This window comes from Thamnophis elegans, chromosome 2 (assembly GCF_009769535.1).
Source record: "Thamnophis elegans isolate rThaEle1 chromosome 2, rThaEle1.pri, whole genome shotgun sequence".
Lineage (NCBI taxonomy): Eukaryota > Metazoa > Chordata > Lepidosauria > Squamata > Colubridae > Thamnophis > Thamnophis elegans.
In genome coordinates this window covers 37,437,515-37,457,028 of record NC_045542.1, presented here as the reverse complement: position 1 = coordinate 37,457,028, position 19,514 = coordinate 37,437,515, and the positions used below count along the sequence as shown (strand labels likewise).

The following is a 19,514-nucleotide window of genomic DNA, read 5'->3' as shown; positions in this document are numbered from 1 at the left end:
TTTTCATTTACCTAACCATTAGTATTCTGAAAGATTCTCAGCTCTTCCTCAGTAGCAGGTTGTGCCTGAAAAGTAGCAGGTTTTGACCCAAAAAGCAGTCATTCGGAGCTGTATTGACAATTGTTTTACATTGTGTGTGTTCATATAGTTTTCTTGGTAAATACATACTTTTCATTGTTTTCTCCTACACAATATGAAACTATACCTTTGCTGATGCCATAAGAGTGATCAGAATTCTACAGTGTTAGAATTTTCATGTATTTCTGTTGCCTAACAGGTGCCTGCTTGATTTAGCTGGACAACTGAGATGGCTTCCAGGTTTTCAGTGATTCTGCTGGGATTTTATATTGTTGATAATAGCAATAGCACTTAGACTTATATACCGCTTCACAGTGTTTTACAGCCCTCTTTAATCAGTTTACAGAGTCAGGATATTGCCCCCAACAACCTGGGTCCTAATTTTACCAACCTCAGAAGGATGGAAGGCTGAGTCAACCTTGAGTCTGGTGAGATTCGAACTGCTGGAGTGAGCAATGAGCTAGCCTACAGTACTGCGTTCTAACCACTGTGCCAACATGGCTGTATTCTTGATATATACTCCCAACATTCTTCATTTATTCCTCCTTGGAACACCGCAGTGAGCAGCACAGCAAGATTTCAGGGAATTTTCTAAGTACTTGTACGTATTTTTCTAAAGTGTTGTATTAGATATTTTGACGAAAGCATTCTGCACTAGCTTAAAAGCATTTCCACTTCTTCATGTTCTTAGAATGCCAATAGTGTTAAAGAGCTAAACTAATTTTATTCTGTCTCAGATGAGGTGTGATTAACATGATTGTGTAGCTCTTGTTGTTTGTTATTGCTCATTGGAGGAAACTCTTGACTCACCTCATCTCTCCTTTGATATCTAATCTAAAAATCTAAAAAAGGAAAATGCTGATATGAAGATCTTGCATATCCTGTTTCATAGAACAGGCTGAAGGAACTGATGAGGAATTTACAAGACTTATTCTAAAGTATCTTTTCAGTACTGGTCTAGCCATTGAACAGTCCAATTTGCTCCCAGGATACCTGGCTATAGTGATAGGAGCCCAGTCAGTCTTTTCAGTTGCCTGTGGTTTTCAGACCACCTTGGCTATTAAAATGCCAGCCATAGTTGCTGGTGAAATGCCAAATAATCTGTTGTCTAGACCAGATTTAGATACCGGCCATGAAAGTGTACACCAAAAGCTTGCTTTGGAAGTAACTTGGTAGTAACATTTTGTGTCACATTTTATGTACATATGCATAATTATTATCTTTCCTATTTTAAGGTTTCGGAAAGTGACAGGCTGAAAATATGGCAGATATTGAATCGTGTTTTCTATAATAAAAAGTATGTATATGGGAAACTTCATTGGAATGTTAAATATGCTAAAAACAGCAGTTAAAAGCAGCATTTTGCTTCTTGAAGAACAAACGATGGCTATCTGCCTTTGTCTACCCATGCATATACCGTAGTGTTGACTCCTGGTGACTACCCAGACTAGTCCCTGCAATTTTCTTGTTAAGATGTCAGGATTGGTTTCCTGTTGCCTTCGTCCTGGGTCTGAGCGTGAGTGGCCCACAGTCATTTAGGTAGCTTCATGCCAAAGTGGAACTAAAACTCATGGTCTCCTGATTCCTAGCCTGGCATCTTAACCACTATACCCATCTGCTCTTCATGGATGGGCTTATGAATGTAATAAATGTAGAGATGTGCCATGAGCATCTGTGAGAATTCATCATATGTAGCACAGTTTATTTTATGACTTAAAGCTCTGTGCTTGCATCCCCCCCCCCTTTAAACAGCAGAAATAGTTGAGAAATACAAATTATAGTGATAATTAGGTGACATCCATGCAGTGAATTACCAGTAATTGGATGGATAAAATTGAAAGAAGAAATTGTGATATACTTAATAATTACATTTTACTCTTTTACTAACTTATCTATGTTTTTCACAACTTTTATCCTGTGGCAAAATTATCTATTATTTCATTTTAATCTCTGAGTCCAGTTTTCAAAACCCTACATTTTGCTCAGTGGGAGTAGGAGTTAATCGTACAGATAAAAGCTGTGTGGTTAGATTAAGTATGTTTCTTTTTTGCTTTTTTTTTAAATAATAGAGTACTTGAGAATTTTCCCACAGATATATAATGTGGAACTCAGATGCAGGAAATACAAGTCCTTTTTGATTCTTAAGCAAAATGTTTAATGCCATGTAGATTTTAGCCTCCAGGTCTCTGAATGCACTGTTTATTGTGGTATGGATTGCATAGTACTTTGTATGAGGTTTCCTAATAAAATGCATGTTAATATATTGCGGAAGTATCTGCAACAGTCTTTAAATAAAATGATCAATATTGTAATAATTATTTTATAACAATTTGATATTAGATTGCTTGGAAATTTAAAACAAAAGTATAACGCCAAAGTTGCAGCTAAAAATATTACAAGATAAACTGTGAAAATGGGTTTAAAATGCGTTTATAACCATTTAAAAAGATAATGAAGACGCAAGTCTCCTAAATTCAACAAGAAGTTGAAAGATGTAGGGCATCCAAGCATACTAAAGCTATAGGAAAGCTTCCTTAAATACTGGCTGAAAGATTGAAGAGGTGGTAAGAAACTAGAGGATTGGAAACTGACAGTGGTTGCAATCAGAAATGGGTTTTGTGATAAACCTGGCTGCAATACCTGTTTTATTGAGTTAAAGAGATACAGCATGAGGCACTGAGTAGGCTGTTATAGGGAAGAGAGGTTGCCAATTTCTTCTACATCTGTTGTTTCCACTTGGTCTGTTAGGACTCAGTTGGTGCTGGTTAATGCCAGATTTCTCTGTTATAAAACCACCCATGATTTGATGGTGGAAAAATAGGCAGATCTGATGTGTATTATTGAGACATTGCTGAAGGAGGGCACTGATGTCACCTTGATGCCAGGGCTGAAGGGAAAGGGTGTGTTGATCTTACCTGTGGCCAAGGTTTCTATTCCAAAGGTAGCTGGGTGTGAGTGCATGTGTGTTCAGTTAGGCCTTTTGATGTGCTGGCTGCTGTAGTGCTTCTTACTAACCCTTGCTGAAATCCTGGGCCTGGTTAGTGACCTCTATCTATTGGTATTGGGGGTATTGGGGACTCAATCTCCAGCTAGCGAGAACCATGCACAGTACAGCCCAGGAGTTCATGACCTCCATGAAAACCATGGGCCTGTCAAAGGTTATCTCAGCTTTGATGCATATGAGCAGTAAGATCTTAAACCTTATTTTCATTTTCAAACAGTTGCTATGTGCTGGGGAGATGGTGGGGGGGGGGGTATTACCATCTTCCTTTGTCATGTCCGTTCCTGATCTAGGTGTGTTTGATTATTCCCTACTTCTTCTAGAGAGCTGGACCCTTTTGGATGGTTTGCCCCATATGAATTTGGTTCTGTGTTTTCAAGAAAGTGCTTGAAGGATGTTCCTACAGATTATGTGGGCAAATCATTTTGAGGGTGGAGTTGACTGCTAGCAGGGGGTGCCATCTTGGGCCCTTGACGAAATAGCCCTTCAGCAGCCTATTTCTGCTGGCTGATCCCAGGGAATTCTTTGATGTGGAGTCTTTTTGTGGCAGCTGAAACACTATGCTGCCATATTACCTGGACTTCCTTCTGACTTGTTAACTCCAAGGAACTGGACCAGGTAGTGTGTAAAATGTTCCCCACTATCTGTGGCCAGCCCTACCAGGTAGACTAAAAAATTGACTCCAAAGGAAGACTAAAACTACTTTTATTGAGAGTGGCTACAATGATAGGCCGATGGTGCTGTTCTTAATACTCCTGTGAATAAGGTGTGTGTGTGTATGAGTCCCTTCAAAACATTTTCTATCTGTTGTAGACTTGATACTTGTTTTGCTCTTATCGTTTTGGTAATGGAGCATGTATATCTATGTTATGGTTGTTTTTCTTACTCTCTATACAGTACACCCCTGATTTATCTCTAGATAGGTTGCACAGCCCCTGAAGGAACAGGTCTACAACTTCAGTGTCCTCCTGGACTCACAGGAGATTCTTCGATTGATGTGCTTACTTGAAAGATTAGGCTACGGCAATGAGTTCTGTAATGGAGTTGTCTTTAAAGATAATACCTGGAAGCTTCAGTTGATGCAATATGTAATATCCCAAGTATTCATTGGTGCCTGCTGAGAGGCACATATTTTTTTTGTCATAGGTTCTGCACTGGCTTCCTATTAGTTTCCAGATGCAAAAAAGTGGTGGTTTTAATCAAACCTTGTTATAGTTTGACACTGGCTTATCTGCAGGGCTGTTTCTTCCCAATTCAGTTGGATCAGAAGAAGCAGCTGGTTCTTCCCCATTTTGGGAAATTTACAGGACCAAAAACATTGTTTTTTCTATCATGGGCTGGTTCTGTGGAATGTTATCCTGTTGCGATTTGATTGGTTCCAACGTTAATTTGCTTTCTGGAAAAAGTTGAAAACTGGACTTTGGGATTACTCAGTAACAGAAAGTAGAAGCCAGAATACAATTGTCAGCTTCAAAGAGTCCAATGTAGTCATTTTAAAATAACCACACACAAAAAAAACAAGTTGTTCTAATGTTTCACAGAAAGACATTCATGCCTTAACGAAGATCTTGTCAACCTTTGAGACAAGAAACCAAATCTGAGAGTTTTAACACTATCTTTATTGTAAGTTTACAGTGACAGAATCTTACAAGTCTGAAAGAAGGCCTCCCTTCCCTTGCCTTTACTTTCCAAGGAACTAGGGATGGTCCCTTCTGAGAAGCTTTCTCCATCCCCATTTCTTCTTTGAGCTGAGATACTTCTTGTCAGACAGACGATGGCTCTTTCTCCTATTTCCCAAGATTATTCTCACAGCCTATTAGGGACTTCTAATAATCCCTTGGCTAGAAATCTCTATGGATCAAGAAAACAAATGTTCCAGCAATTTGTTTACATTCTCTGGACTCATAGCTGCATATTTTATAATAAAAAGTCTGCCCGAGATTATTGAAGCACAAAGTTGAGTTAGGTCATACTAATACAGAAATAATATTATTTCTATAAAAGTGACTGTTAATAGCCCAGAAACTGAAGTGTTTCTTTTAAAAGATAACTTTGTAGATTTAAGTGAATTTATTATGATTTTTCAACAGATGGTCTAACAAATAACTTTATTTTGTACAGATTTTTAAAATGTTTTTCTGTTTGTTCTCCCACTCTTTTATGCTTCTGTTTGCACACATATGTTGTACATTGACTCACAAATTTAAAAGGAATTATTTGAGAATCTCTGTAGAAATTATAATTCAGAACAGTTCACATATTTTAATGTTATAAAACCTTGCCTTTAGAATGTTAATATAATAAATGGTATTGTACATTATTGTAACATAGTAATTATTCTATTTTAGCTTTTCTAATTATTTCTTTCTAAAACTATATAGTTGCTAGTGGATATATCTGTCAGATTAAACTGCTACCAACTGCTGCTTTTCTTCTGTTGTTACAAAACTTCATGTATTAATATTTTTATCATAAGGTATTTTAAAATAATACTAGTGAATTAAAGTTAAGACTCCTCACTATTTAGTATCATGTATGCCTGATAAACAGGACAAAGTCTAGTCTCACAAATAACACTAGATGTTTTGCTTATTGCTAGGTATACAGAATTAGTTAACCTATAACAAGGATACAGAAAAAGTTTTACAGAAGTCTGCCTTGTAGGCAGAAAGCTTGCCAAATGGGAAGTGATTCATCGTCTCTGAATGAGATGAGCACTAAACAGAAATAGTTTAAATTTGAGATTTATTTGGCTCACATACCACCAGTAAATGATTATAACCATATCTGTGTCTCATTATTCTGCTCCCCAGAATTTATCAGAATCAAAATACTGTGCCTGAAATGGTTTTTCATCAGCTGTATGAAGACTTAAATATAGAATTTTGACAGCTTTAAATTATATTCATATATATAACATTTATGTTCTTCAATTAGAAGATTAGTTTTATGATAGCAAGGATGCATGAAAGGCGAAAGAATGTCATGATTTACGAGATCTAATGTAAATTATTATTATTTGTTTATTTACTGCCTTTGCATCCTCTGGGAACTCTAGGTAACAGACCTGGTTGCCTTCCTCATCTTAACCTCACAATTGTTTGAAGCAGTGCTTCTCAACTTTGACTGCTTGAAGATATGTGGACCTCAACTCCCAGAATGGTATGTTGTGGCTGTGGTGTCTGGAGAATTCCGGGAGTTTATTTATTTTTATCCCACCCTTATTATTTTTACAAATAGCTTAAGGTGATGAATATATCCAATACATCTTCCTCCTCCTATTTTCCCCACGACAACCCTGTGAAGTGGATTGGGATGAGAGAGAGGACTGGCCCAAGATCACCCAACTGGCTTTCATGGCTAAGGTGGGACTTGAACTCACTATCTCATGGTTTCTAGTCTGGTGCCTTTACCACTAGACCAGACTGCGCTTAATTGAAGTCCACACATCTCAAGTTGACAAACACTAGTTTGAAGTAAGCTGGAATTGAGAAGAATAACCACAGAGGAAATTAGCAAACAAGCAAAATATTCCATCTGCCCTCAGTTTCTCAGTTCTGTACGAATTAGGCTAACTCTACACAACTTTTGCTTCTTTTAACAGACAGGGAGTGTTGGCCAAATGCCTTCCAGAAAACTAATTTAATAAGAAAACAGATTGTCTTGTAATCTGCAGCTCCCACACTGCAGAAACATTTGGACCACACAACTTGACCAAGGTAAAGCAATAGACACAATATACATAGACTTCTGCAAAGCCTTTGATTCAGTGGTACACAACAAACTACTGTTAAAACTAAGCTCTTACGGCATTTCCGGATCCCTGCACAAGTGGATAGCTGTGTTCCTGTCAAACAGGCAACAAGTAGTCAAAATAGGGAGCACCCTATGAAACCTGGCACCAGGTTTGGCACCGGTGTCCCCCAAGGCAGCGTTTTAGGACCCACACTCTTTCTGCTTTACATAAATGACCTTTGCGATCATATTATAAGCAGCTGTGTCGTCTTCGCTGATGATGTAAACCTATTTAACACCACTGACAATGCTGCTATCCTACAAAGCAACCTTGATTATGTGTCAGAATGGTCAGTCAATTGGCAACTCCAAATCTCAACTAACAAATGCTCTGTCTTACACATTGGCAACAAAAATCAGAACACCAAATACAAGCTGGGCGGATATGACCTCGTAGATTACCCCCCACTCTCTCAAGGATCTAGGAGTACTCATCTCAAACTATCTAAGCCCCAGAGCTCACTGCAACAGCATTGCCAAAAAGTCATTAAGAGTTGTTAACCTAGTTTTGCGAAGCTTCTTCTCCGGTAACATTGTACAGCAAACTAGGCCATACAAAACCTTTGCCAGACCAGTTCTCAAATACAGCTTGTCTGTGCCTGGAATCACATTGTATATCTCACATTAATACAATTGAGCGGGTCCAGAGGTATTTCATGAGAAGAGTACTCCATTCCTCTGCTCACAATAGCATCCCTTATTCCACAAGGCTCGGAAGTTTGGGCTTGGACAACCTGGAACTACGCCGGCTATGGTCTGACCTAAGCATAGTACACAAAATTGTCTGCTGCAAAGCAATGTTCCCTCTAAGTTGCGCGGATGCGCGGCCGTGCAGGTGGCAACAAAACACAGTGCAGCAGTTTCCAACTGCCGCACAGTGATCTTTAGCATGATGGACTTTAGTCTGTAGGCGGCTAGGAGGCTTCTGTCAGCTGGGCCGGGATATTATAGCACCTGAACATACCTAGAGGACGGCGGGCCTTTGGCCAACAGAAATGTGGCCGCCTAGGGTTACGATTGGACTCTCTCCGCTGGCATGTGGCTGATTGATAGGAAGGCCGTTCCCTCCTGGTTGAAAGTTACTGAGGGGGGAAGCGGAAGCAGCAGCGGCAACAGCCAACTCTTCGTGGGACGTGCAGAGCATGCTTCTGTTGTGGTTTCTTGGCTAAGCCCCCATGGCTGGGCTCCCTGCTGTTGGCTCCGCTTCCGAGATGCGGGTGTGTGGGAGGTGCTCGCGACACAAACAAGTGGAAACCCACGCCGAGTATGCACATGTTGTCTGAATCCAGCCTCTGCGTTCGGAGCACTGGGGCTCGAGGTTTTTTTCGCAGGAAAGGGGAGTTGAGCTGGTGCTCCACGGATTTTATTTGATTTTATTGCTCGAAAAGAAAATGAAAATAGAGGCTTCTTGGTCTGCCTGGACCGGAAAGTCAAAATCCGGAAAATTAACCTTGTTTAGGAAAGTTTTGCGCTGATGGAAAAATAGTGTTTTCCAGTGAAAGTTTTTTCCCTACTTTTCCTTGTTTGCTTTTTTGGCCTCTATTCCTTCTCGTCTCTCCTCTCTTCTTTCTTCCTTTTTTCTTTATTTTTTTCTTTCCTTCCTTCTTTCTTCCTTTCCTCTTTCTCTTTCTCTCTCTTTCTTTTTTCTGCCTCTTTTTCTTATCCTCCCTCCGACCCTTTGGAACGATCTCCCCGTGGAGATTCGTACCCTCACCACCGTCCAGACCTTCCGCATAGCCCTTAAGACCTGGCTATCCCGTCAGGCCTGGGGATAAGATCCTAATCCGCCCCACCCGAATGTTGAATGAATGTTGTGTTTTACTGTTTTATTTTATTTTATTCACATATTTTATGTTTTGTCTTGCACTCCTCCCCACGAATTGTAAGCCGCCCTGAGTCCCCTCAGGGAAAAGGGCGGCCTATAAATGACAAATAAAATTAAAATAAAATAAAATAAATTAAAATTAAAATTCCTTTCCCCTTTCTTTCTCTCTTTCTCCTCTTTCCTTTTTTGTCTCTCTGTCTCTCTCTCCCTTCCTTCCTTCCTCCCCCTCCCTCCTCTCTCCTCTTTGTTTCTTTAGGTGCCCCAATTGCTAATCCACATCAGTTGGTAATTTATTCATAACTTGCTAATATCACTGCAGACTATTGGATAGTAAGGGGGAAAGTATAAAGCATGTAAAGTAATTCATAGTATGGAAAATGTGCATAGAGGGAAATTTTGATCCTTTTCCCATAGAGAGTCATCCCTTGAACTTGAATACAAGTAGTCCTCAACTTACAACAGTTCACTTAATGACTAAAGCTACATCAGCACTGAAAAAAGTGACTTATGGCTGTTCTTTACACTTATGATCATTGCAGCATCCCCATGGCCACATGATCAAAATTTGGATCTTTGGTAACTGCCTCATATTTATGATGGTTGCATTGTCCTGGGGTCATCTTTTGCAACTTTCTGCCAAGCAAAGTCATAGGAAAGTCAGATTGACTTAACAACCAGGTTACTGATTTAACCACAGTGATTCACTTAACTGTAGCAAAAAAGGTTGTAAAATGGGACAAAACTCACTTAATAAATGTCTTACTTAGCAATAGAAACTTTGGGCTCAAAGGTCATAGATTGAGGACTACCCGAATAGGGAGATTTCTTTACTTAATGGATATTTACATGGTAGAATTGAGTTTCAAATAACACTGATTTCGTTGTTGTCTTGGGCGACATCTATGAAAAAAATTCAGGTGCTCAGGCATGAAAATGTGCTGCTCAAACACTATACTTTTCCGCTCACACTGAAAAAAAATTAGAGGGAACATTGCAAAGTCCTACCTGTCAACGACCACTTCAGCTTCAACCTCAAAAATACACGGCAAACAATAGATACAAACTCAAGGTAAACTGCTCCAAACTCGATTGTAGAAAATACGACTTCAGGCACAGAGTGGTCAATACCTGGAATACTCTACCTGACTCTGTTGTTACATCCTCAAACCCCCACAGCTTCAACCTTAAACTACCATGGACCTCATTCCTAAGATGTCCGTAAAGGGGGCATGCATAAGCTCACCAGCATGCCTACCATCCCTGTCCTACTGTTCCCATTTATTTGTACTCATTTCCTTTGTTCATGTCCAAGTTTATACTTATACCTATTACCTTGTACATGTTTGACAAACCAAAATTAAAAAAAAAAGTATGTGTACTTTTTAAGGATGTTCTTTAAGCAGAATCTATTTTATATGTTAAAAGCGCCTAAATAAAATTCAGATCAAATTGTAGGTTACAATATTGTAGGATTATGGATGGTTCTTTCTTTAAAGTAAATATTGGGAATTGTTGAAGATCTGATTGCCATCATGCAGTGCTGTCTTCATTCTATCACCCCAGACTTGCAGTCTTGATGTTATGTAGTTGAGTAATGAAACATCTGCAAAACAGCCAAGTTCAAAGAGCACTAAGGACTATGCTTCATTGTTTGGTCACATTATATTATCTAATATAATACTCAATGCTTTTACTTGGATTAATTGGATCTTGTGTTCTTCAGCATCATGATGTACTAGCAGAGGTCAATGAATAAATTATGATGTATAAAACTACTAAGGGAAGCCCCAAACCCAATTAATTTAATATATTTTTGCTTTCATTTCATAGTTTGAAAAATGTCTGGTTGTTATTTCTGGGGAGCAGGGATATATGGTAAAACTGAAAGAACATGTAAAATTAAAAAGTTAATTTTGCAAGTTTTCATAACTATAATGTTATGAGAACTATAATGTTATGAGAACCTTCCCCTTTATTAGTGTTTCATTGTCCTGTTTTTTGACAATTAAATAAATATGCAGAATTTTAACAAAGATGAGAGTAATAGAATGAATCCAGAAACATAATTAGCTGTAAGCAGATAATTTTATGTGTTTTCTTTTCTGTTATAACTCAGGCATAGGATGGAAAAATGGGAGGAATTGTGGAAAAGGAAACCTTTTGTTTACTGTAAAGCAATACTGTGAAGTAGATATGATTAAAACAGGAGTCTAAATATGATGGATATAGGCAGGCTCCATCTGACTATAAGTCAATCAGAAATCATAAGCACAGATAAGCAACTGGCAATTTTTGTCTAAGTAGCAGTCACAAATGACATCCTCACTGTAAAAAAATATTCTGCTGAAACAAATGTGGACATAAATGCAGTTTTCTGAACTTTGTTAAGTCTGGATACTCTACTCTTCATTTTGGTTTTAGGACTGGAGATTGCGTGAGACTATCAATGTAACCAATGATGACATGGATTGTATTAAATCTTCCTCTGATATTGTACTATTATTTTGCTTTTTATTAGTACTGTTTGTATGCTGTGTTGTTGGTTTTAATCTTGTACTTTTAGAATTGCAATTGCAAGAATGAAGGTGATGAAAATTGAGTGAGTAAATAAATAAATAAATAAATAAATAATTTGCAATCAGCTTTAGTTGGTAGATCTTGGGGTCAGGGCTATAGTAAAAATGGAAGAAAAAAGAACCACAGGGAAGTGATCTGTCAGAAGAAGAAAAGTGAACTTTGGATGACTGCACAACAGACTTATCAAGTATTAGCCATCTGCCCCATTAACCTCTTGGCTAGTCCCTCAGGAAGCAAACCAGGAGGTGGTACTATTTTGGGTCCTCCAACAGACTGCCACAAAGAGCAGACAATCTATTGATGAGTTCAGTTATGTGAAAATATTAGAGGAAGAGGAGAGGACTGAGAACCTAAAAACTGCTGGACCTATCAGCGGACAATGCTTTTATTGGTGTTTAGCAATGACTACAGGTAGAAAATCTCCAAAAGTGTTTCCACTAAGAGAAGCCAAGAGAGCAGGCATTTGATTGGACTATTTACCCTCATATACCACTCTCCACTACCTAAGATGACAGTGTGCAGGAGGAGCTGAAATAGGTACTTAGGAGGAGGATAGCCAGTGGAGGGTAGGACAACAAGTTTGATCAAAGTCACATCAATCCTACTGTTCCCAAGGGGAGGGTCCAGTGGTGAAATTCAATTTTTTTACTACCGATTCTGTGGGCGTGGCTTGGTGGGCGTGGCAGGGGAAGGATACTGCAAAATCTCCATTCCTATCACACTCTGGGGCCAGCCAGAGGTGGTATTTGCCGGTTCTCCAAGCTACTCAAAATTTCCACTACCGGTTCTCTAGAACTTTTCAGAATTTGCTGAATTTCACCCCTGGGAGAGTCACAGTATGAGCCAGACAGCCCATCTTAGCTGTGAGAGAAGGAGAGAAAAAAGGAAACCAATGTGTCACTTTCTCCAAGTTCAAATCTCATTTAAAATGAATGCATTACTTCAACCGCTTTTTGACAGAAAAGATAATCAGCCAGTCGAAGTGCAGCACTTTCATCTCCAAGAAAATGCTTCATAGACATTTTCTCCCACCCAATCTAGATTATGGGAAATCTTATTTTGAGAGTTACTTGCTGCTATTGATTTTATTGATCGTTTTACATCCCTTACCTTTCTCCATCTTGTCTTCCGGGATCAGTTTGAGAAAAAAATAGACTTACTGGAAACTCCAGGAAAGATAAGAGGGCTGATTGGGAAAGGAGACTCTAGCAGTGATAAGAGTTTTTGCTTAAGACCCATGAGATGGATTATTTCAGCCTACGGTATAGTTAAATGAGAGACAGGTTTCAAAACTCCCTCAGGAAAGGCAGACTACGGGTCTTCTTTGATACAGTTTCTGATGGAATCTGGAAGGAAAAAAAGAAAGGTTCTCTAAATATGAAGTCCCTCCCCATTCTTCTCTTCCCTTCCTGCTCGGTATAGGCTGTTCAAAACAGAGCTATTTCTAATATGGGATTCCAAGCTATAAAGGTGGTAATTCTGCCCAGTAAAAATAAATTGTTGTGTGAGGAAGAGAGAGACAGAGGAAAGGGGGAAAATCTTTTTTTTTTAATTTGCCTTATCTAGGCTTTCTTCTCTAGATAAGGAACTAACTCTATCCTTTTGGGTTTGTTATCTGATAACTAGTTGGCTACTTGTCAAGTACAACTATCATTCCACCCTGGTGATTTAGTCATAGCTTCTCAAATAATGCAAAATTTAAATGTTCAAATTGAATCTGCATGCCCTGATCAGATGTATGAGTTATATGGAATGTCCCACATAGGAAATCAAATTAAACATATTAGTTAAAATGTATTCTTACAAAGTAAAGACTAGGTAAACTTTTTTCACTTGCAATCTCAGGTGATAGCATGTTTTCTTACTAATGAACAAAGCATACATTGAAAGTTCCTTTTTAATTAGTTGTGGCTTATTGTGGGCAATCCTTAATTTTGGTTTACATTGCCAATTAAGTCTGTCTCCAGGTGAGTTTCTTATTGTGTAATTATTCTTATTTTCAGAACTAGAGTCTCCATTTATAACTATGTAATTTTTCCTACTACTCCTGTCAGGTTTCCTTCCAAAAGAAAACTTTTTAAGAAGGAAAAAGATCTAATGGTGCTGATCTACCCTACCTGGAAGGACTCTCAAATCAACCTATTTGGATATCTGTTTGTGTATTATGTATGTGTGTGTTTATTTGTGCCTTCAAGTCAATCTTGCCTTCCAACGACTGCATGGACAAGTGTAATTGCAAGGCATTATGCTATCATAGCAGAGATTAAAAGATACATTTAACTGGCATATAGAATTAGTGTTAATTGTGTCTGCCTTTTGCTCTAAGTATCCACTATAGTATTCATAAGAAAATTTAATTCTTCAAGTTGTATTGTCTCCTTAATTAACCACAGGTTGCTTTGAGATAGAGCTTTTATGAGCTTTAAGCATGTAATCATATGAAAGTTCTATCTAGATGACAAAAATCTTCATTTGTAATGTTTTTGTTTCTCCATACATTGCATTATACTTCATTACAGAAAATACCAAAGATGCACAATACGTTTTGATGGTTAGCATTAGACAAAGCTTAACAAACGAGGGCTGTGTAAACAGTTTCATATTGAATTAGATGACTGGTCTGTTGCAACAGATACAGGTAGTTATTGAGTTACGACTGTATTTAAGCCTGGCATTATGTTTATTTGTCATGATGGTCAGTTCACCACACAATTTTACACTTTTTTCACAGAGGTGGTTAAACAAAGCCATCGATTGCTATAAGGTGTCTTATGCTCTAAATGGGAAGTAAGTGCCAATTTCCAGCAAAATGGTTGCAAATCGTGATCATGTGACGAGGAGATGCTGCAAACAGCCAAAACTGTCGGTCACTTACCGAGTGTGACAACCAAAATGTGGTCATGTGACAGTGGGGAAAACTCAATATCAGAACTGGATTGTAGCTTTTGGAGGTCTGCTGCAACTTTGAATGATTGCTAAGCAACCAATGTAACTTGAGGAGTAGCTGTACAGGCGGTCCTCAACTTACAACCACAATTGAGTCCAAATTTTATATTGCTAAGCGAAACATTTGTTAAGTGACTTTTGGCCCATTTTATGACCTTCCTTGCCATGTTTGTTAAGTGAGTCACTTCAGTTGTTAAGTTAGTAACCCGGTTGTTAAGCAAATCTGGCTTCCCCATTGACTTTGCTTGTCAGAAGGTCGCAAAACGGGAATCACATGACCCCAGAACAGTGCAACTGTTATAAATATGAATCTGTTGCCAAGCATCTGAAATTTGATTGCATGGTTGTGGGAATACTGCCATGGTCATAAATGTAAAAAATGGTCACTTTTTTCAGTACCGTTGTAACTTCAGTCACTAAATGAACTGTTGTAAGTTGAGGACTACCCCGTATAGAGTAGCTCACCTTCAAGACCAATTAACTTTCCAAATGAGATATAATAAACCTGGAGAAAATGAATATATGTAACCAAACAACAAATATTTTCTCTCGTTAGCACAAAAAAGCTGGACTATATCACTAATTCCTTTCAGACTTCCCTGATATTAAAAAAATGGTAAGATGTACATTGGTATTTGGTAAACATTTGATATACAGAATGTCCCTTGTTTAAATTAATTATGTGCATATAGTAAAACTGCAGAACGTGTTTATGAGGAAACAAGGAAAAGTTTATAAATTAAAAAAAACGCTACTGATTTTAATTTGGTAAAATGAAGTCCCTGTAGATGTTCTAGGGAACCAGGAACAATTGTGAGCTATGTGATCTTATATAAGAGAATGTGGTAAAAGCAAGTAAACTGTCCCTTGTACAATGACCAGTTTTTGTCATTCTTTTGGGTGAAAACTAATGCTTAGAGAAATTGTGGGCTTGTGGATTTTTTTTGTAGTTGAGGCAGAGAACATTTTATGTTGGAGAAATATTTCACTTTTTATCACATTGTACCTGAATATTTGAATGATGTTCAGTGAATTTCTTAGTCTTTTTTGTTAACAATTTATAAATTTTTGGAAGGCATATTATGTTACATAAAAAACCCTAAATATGGCTCTGTTTCTTTGTAAGTACATAGACATTGGAATGGAGAAACTTGAAAAAATTATGTTGTCTTCTAAAAAGAGAGGGGGACCCACCAATTATTTTAATATCCCTGCTTTTAAATTGCCAATGCTGCCCTCTGATTTCAGAAGTAGTATTTTGAAATGGAGAGTTTTCTATTTTTCTAATTCCCTCCCTTCCAGCAGTTTCATTCCAATCAGCAGCATAATTGGAATACAACCACTGTCTGGAGGGAAAGGGGAATTTTTGGCAAGAGGCAATAGAGCAGTTGGAGGTTTATTCACATTAAAGCATAGCTTGTTCAACACATACTAACAGCATGTAGCATTGTGTTTCTACAGCTGGGATATATATTTTAATTATATATGCATACAGAAGGGAACCAATCAGGGAATACTGTGCTAATGACTTCCACTAGAATATTATTTTGAGTAGAAACTAAATTGCTATTTGAAGTGGGTTGTGAACTTCCCTTTTCAATTTGCCCATTTTCTCTACCATATGCATTTCTCTGAGAAAGAGGATGTTGTTGTTTAGGTTTTTTATATATAAATAGATTTGGATATAATGATGCTTTTTTCTTGGGTGTAATAACATCAGAAAGCTGGAAAATTAGAAAATTTGGGATCAACCACTTTCTATTACAACATTGTTCTTTTGTTAGCCTAGAAATTACTACTTCTGAATATTATAATAATATTATCAAAGCATATTGCTGATGTAGAAAAATACATTGGAATTTTAAGAATGAAAAAGCCTTGCTATTAGATTTTTTAAAAAATCTTTTGCTGTAAGATACTATGTTTTTCTTTTTCTTTTAAAACATTTTAATGTATTACATTAAAGACTTTATGTATGCTAAACAAATGATAAGGTCTTGCCAAGCCTTAGTTTTCAGCTGTGAGATTGTAGCAGATAAATTTGTTGTTAGGTTCAGTCTGCTTCATTACTAGAGTATGAACAGAAATTCCAAAGTTGTTTTCTTGAAAATATTTTTCTTGTAGCCTCCAGTTTTTTTCAAGTCTTTTTTCCCAAGTTTTTATTTTTGTTGTTGATTTGAATTTCCATTAGTTTTTTTGGTATGTGCAAAAGCAGCAAAGGATGGTTAGAGTGCAAAAAAGATACATAAAAAGCGAATTACTTTCCTCTATTTTCTCTGAATTGCGATGAAGGCAAGAAGAACAAAGAGGAAATACATGTTATCCTCTGTTTTCTTTTTGTTGACTGAGGGAGTGAGATGTTTTTATTTATTTTTAAGGTTAGTTTTCACTTCACTTTTTATCTTTTTAAAATGCTTTAGGCTGCTGGGTAGGGAAGATCAGAAGGTAGCTGGAAATTAAAACATTAAAATTAATAAACACTGGTGATAATAAATAAAACATTCAATTTGAGTTATTTAGAAAAACAGAACAGTTCTGTACACACAACTACATTTTAAAAGAAAGTCATGCAATAGCTGTATGTTTTTTTTATTCTAAAATGTTAATTTTAAAACCTGCAATTTTGCATTGTAAATGCATTTTGCCCCACTTTAGAAAAAACTCAGTTCTTTCATAGCTGCATTGTTATACCCTGGTAAGTAAATGATACTGTTATTGCATCAGAACAAAAGTCAGTTCTTCATAAATTATGCTTCATATTCTGCCATTCTTTGTTCCTGAATACTACTTTTTAAAACTCAGAAATATGTAAATAGTCTCATTCCATGTTAAGAAATAAGAAATTTGGAAAGTTTATTTTGCTTAAAACTAATAAAGGTTATGTCTTAACAGGTGGCAGCACTTGAATGACCTTGTCTGGGCTTAAAAGTTAAGCAGGATTACTACTAGGCTATTGACAGCTCTGGGTGAGAGATTGCAAGTCAAAAAGCAAAGAAACAAAAGGAAGGAATTGCAAACAATTTCTGTAGAGTATTGCTGCCAAGAAAAGTACAAGGATGTGTCCATATAGTTGGTAGGAGTAGAGCTTGATTTGAAGGAGACATTATCTTTCTAAAACCATGAATTTGAGTCAGGAATTCCATTTATTGTTTATTAGGCTATTTCTTTTTACCTTCACATATGGTAATGTTAAAATAAAATAAAAATTAATTTTGAAATAAGTGGGGATTTTGCCAGTAAAAAATAGCAATGGGTGATATGGGGATAATAAATACTGTAAAATATCATAGTATAAAGATAGCTGGTGATGCCAATGCTTGTAGCATCCAAACAGTGTGGCGAAGAGAACACGAGGATGCAAAATGATTCAGTAGGTTGTTGACAGTCACCTTCAGATAACTATTTACTTCTTGATTATGGGAGAATAGTGTGGAATCTAGTATTTTATTTCAAGCTGTAATTTAGCAGACGGAATTTAATTTTTTAAAAATCAAATGCTTAGTTCATGGTTGTCCAACCTTTTGGCTTGCCTGGGCTGCATTAAGTGAAGAGGAATTGTCTTGGGCCACATATAAAATATATAATATACTAACAGCCATGAACAGGAACATAGACATTAGCAACATCTGCATACCATTCAAAAGAGACAATCAAAAAACCAGAAAGGAAACAAAAAAGACCAAATACCTACTTACCAGCAATCAAAGCCCAGATGAGCAGAGATTAACACCAAGATTAACATTAGACCAACAATCAAGAAGTAAAGAATATCCCAATCAAGGAACCTTAAACAATATCCAGTCAAGGAATCACCAAGACCAATCCCAACAACAACTGACACGGGAGCCACTAGAATGTAAAAATGAGAGCAAATCCCATTTCCTACTAGCACTGATGTTACCTAGTCTGGTAATGAAATGTCTGCAAGAAAACAACCAAACTCAGAACACCAAGGACCCACAATTCAATCTTGAGCTACAAATGTTATCGTCAATCACTGTATCATATGTTAATGTATCTAAATAATAAACTTTTTAAAAAATAGTTTTTATTATCTTATGGGGCTGCATTACTAGCTGTGGGTTGGGCTTGCCTGCTTTAATATTTAATTATTTTTATACAAAACGTCTCTCCATTTATTTTTCTTAAAAAGCTCTTCCATAATTCTTTTTGCTTCCAATATTTACCTGATCGTATCTATTATGTACATGTAATTCATGGGCACGATGGAGGGTCTCCATTCATTTGTGGTGTACTTCTGGAACATTCTAAAGAGAATATTGGTGAGACTAGTAATTCAGCAAGGAGAAGACACCAGTGGAGAAAACTTTTATTTGTTTGTTTATTTGTTTGTTTGTTTATTTAAACTTGATCCTATTCAACTCCAGACAACTCTGCTGGCTCATAATTCAGCAGACAATGTAGAACAATATAATAAGCATAAAAAGAAAATTGAACTAGTAGAGAAAGAAAAAAGGACAACATGGCAAACTTGATAAACATCATCACCACTTCCGCAAATATCCCTCACATATTTAGCAAAGACAATCAGCTTTCCTTGCCTATGTTATGTTAAAAGAAATGAATTTGAGGCAAATCAACTCTGCTCATACAATATACTAAACACAGCTTACTATTAGCCACAACTAGGTGCTTACTTTATTGTTTGCCAGGCAAGACTGGAAAATTTAACTCGCTTCATTTCTCTTATTTGCCAAAAAATCTTTTCCTCTATTTTTCTATTTTAGAACTCTACCTTAGCCTAACTTTTTTCAGACATTCTTTCAGAGCTTTCAAGTCCACTCTTTGAATGTTTTGCTAACAAGCAAAATAATGTTTTTATTTATTTATTTGAACTTGATTATATGTGCCCTGAGTTAATATGGAGCGAATGAGAAAAAATAAAGTTGTATTATCATTTATATCAATGTAATGGATTGGGTAATGGGTAGAGGATTAGGATCAGTGAGGCTTGAGTTCAAGTTAGCTAAGAAAGCTCCTTGAGTAACTTTGGGCCAGCTCTCTGTCAGCTACAGTTATTGTTTCAGGGATAAAATTGAAGGAGAGGTACTGTGATTGTCAGAATGCTTGCATTCCCAGAAGAATTGTAGGATATAATTTAGGAATAGTGGGATATAAATTAATGTTTATTACTACGTTTATGGGAAAATGTTCAAGAAGTTAATGTGATGTTGGATTATAAATTTGACATTTTGTCAGGAATAGTGGTTATTCCAGATGGTTAAGGAATAATTGCTGGAAATGTTTGATGTATCTTTTTTGGAAAATGCA

General features: G+C 37.0%; 1 protein-coding gene and 1 long non-coding RNA gene across 2 annotated transcripts in view; both read left to right on the top strand.

Moving 5' to 3' along the window:
• The window catches only part of SMURF2 (SMAD specific E3 ubiquitin protein ligase 2), a 66,171-nt gene that overhangs the window by 12,475 nt on the left and 34,182 nt on the right, over positions 1–19,514 (top strand). The gene's annotated exons all lie outside the window — the stretch shown is intronic.
• On the top strand, positions 455–6,808 carry LOC116504483. Its single transcript, XR_004254815.1, has 4 exons — positions 455–679; positions 1,314–1,375; positions 6,138–6,241; positions 6,684–6,808. It is a non-coding gene; the product is annotated as an uncharacterized LOC116504483 (long non-coding RNA).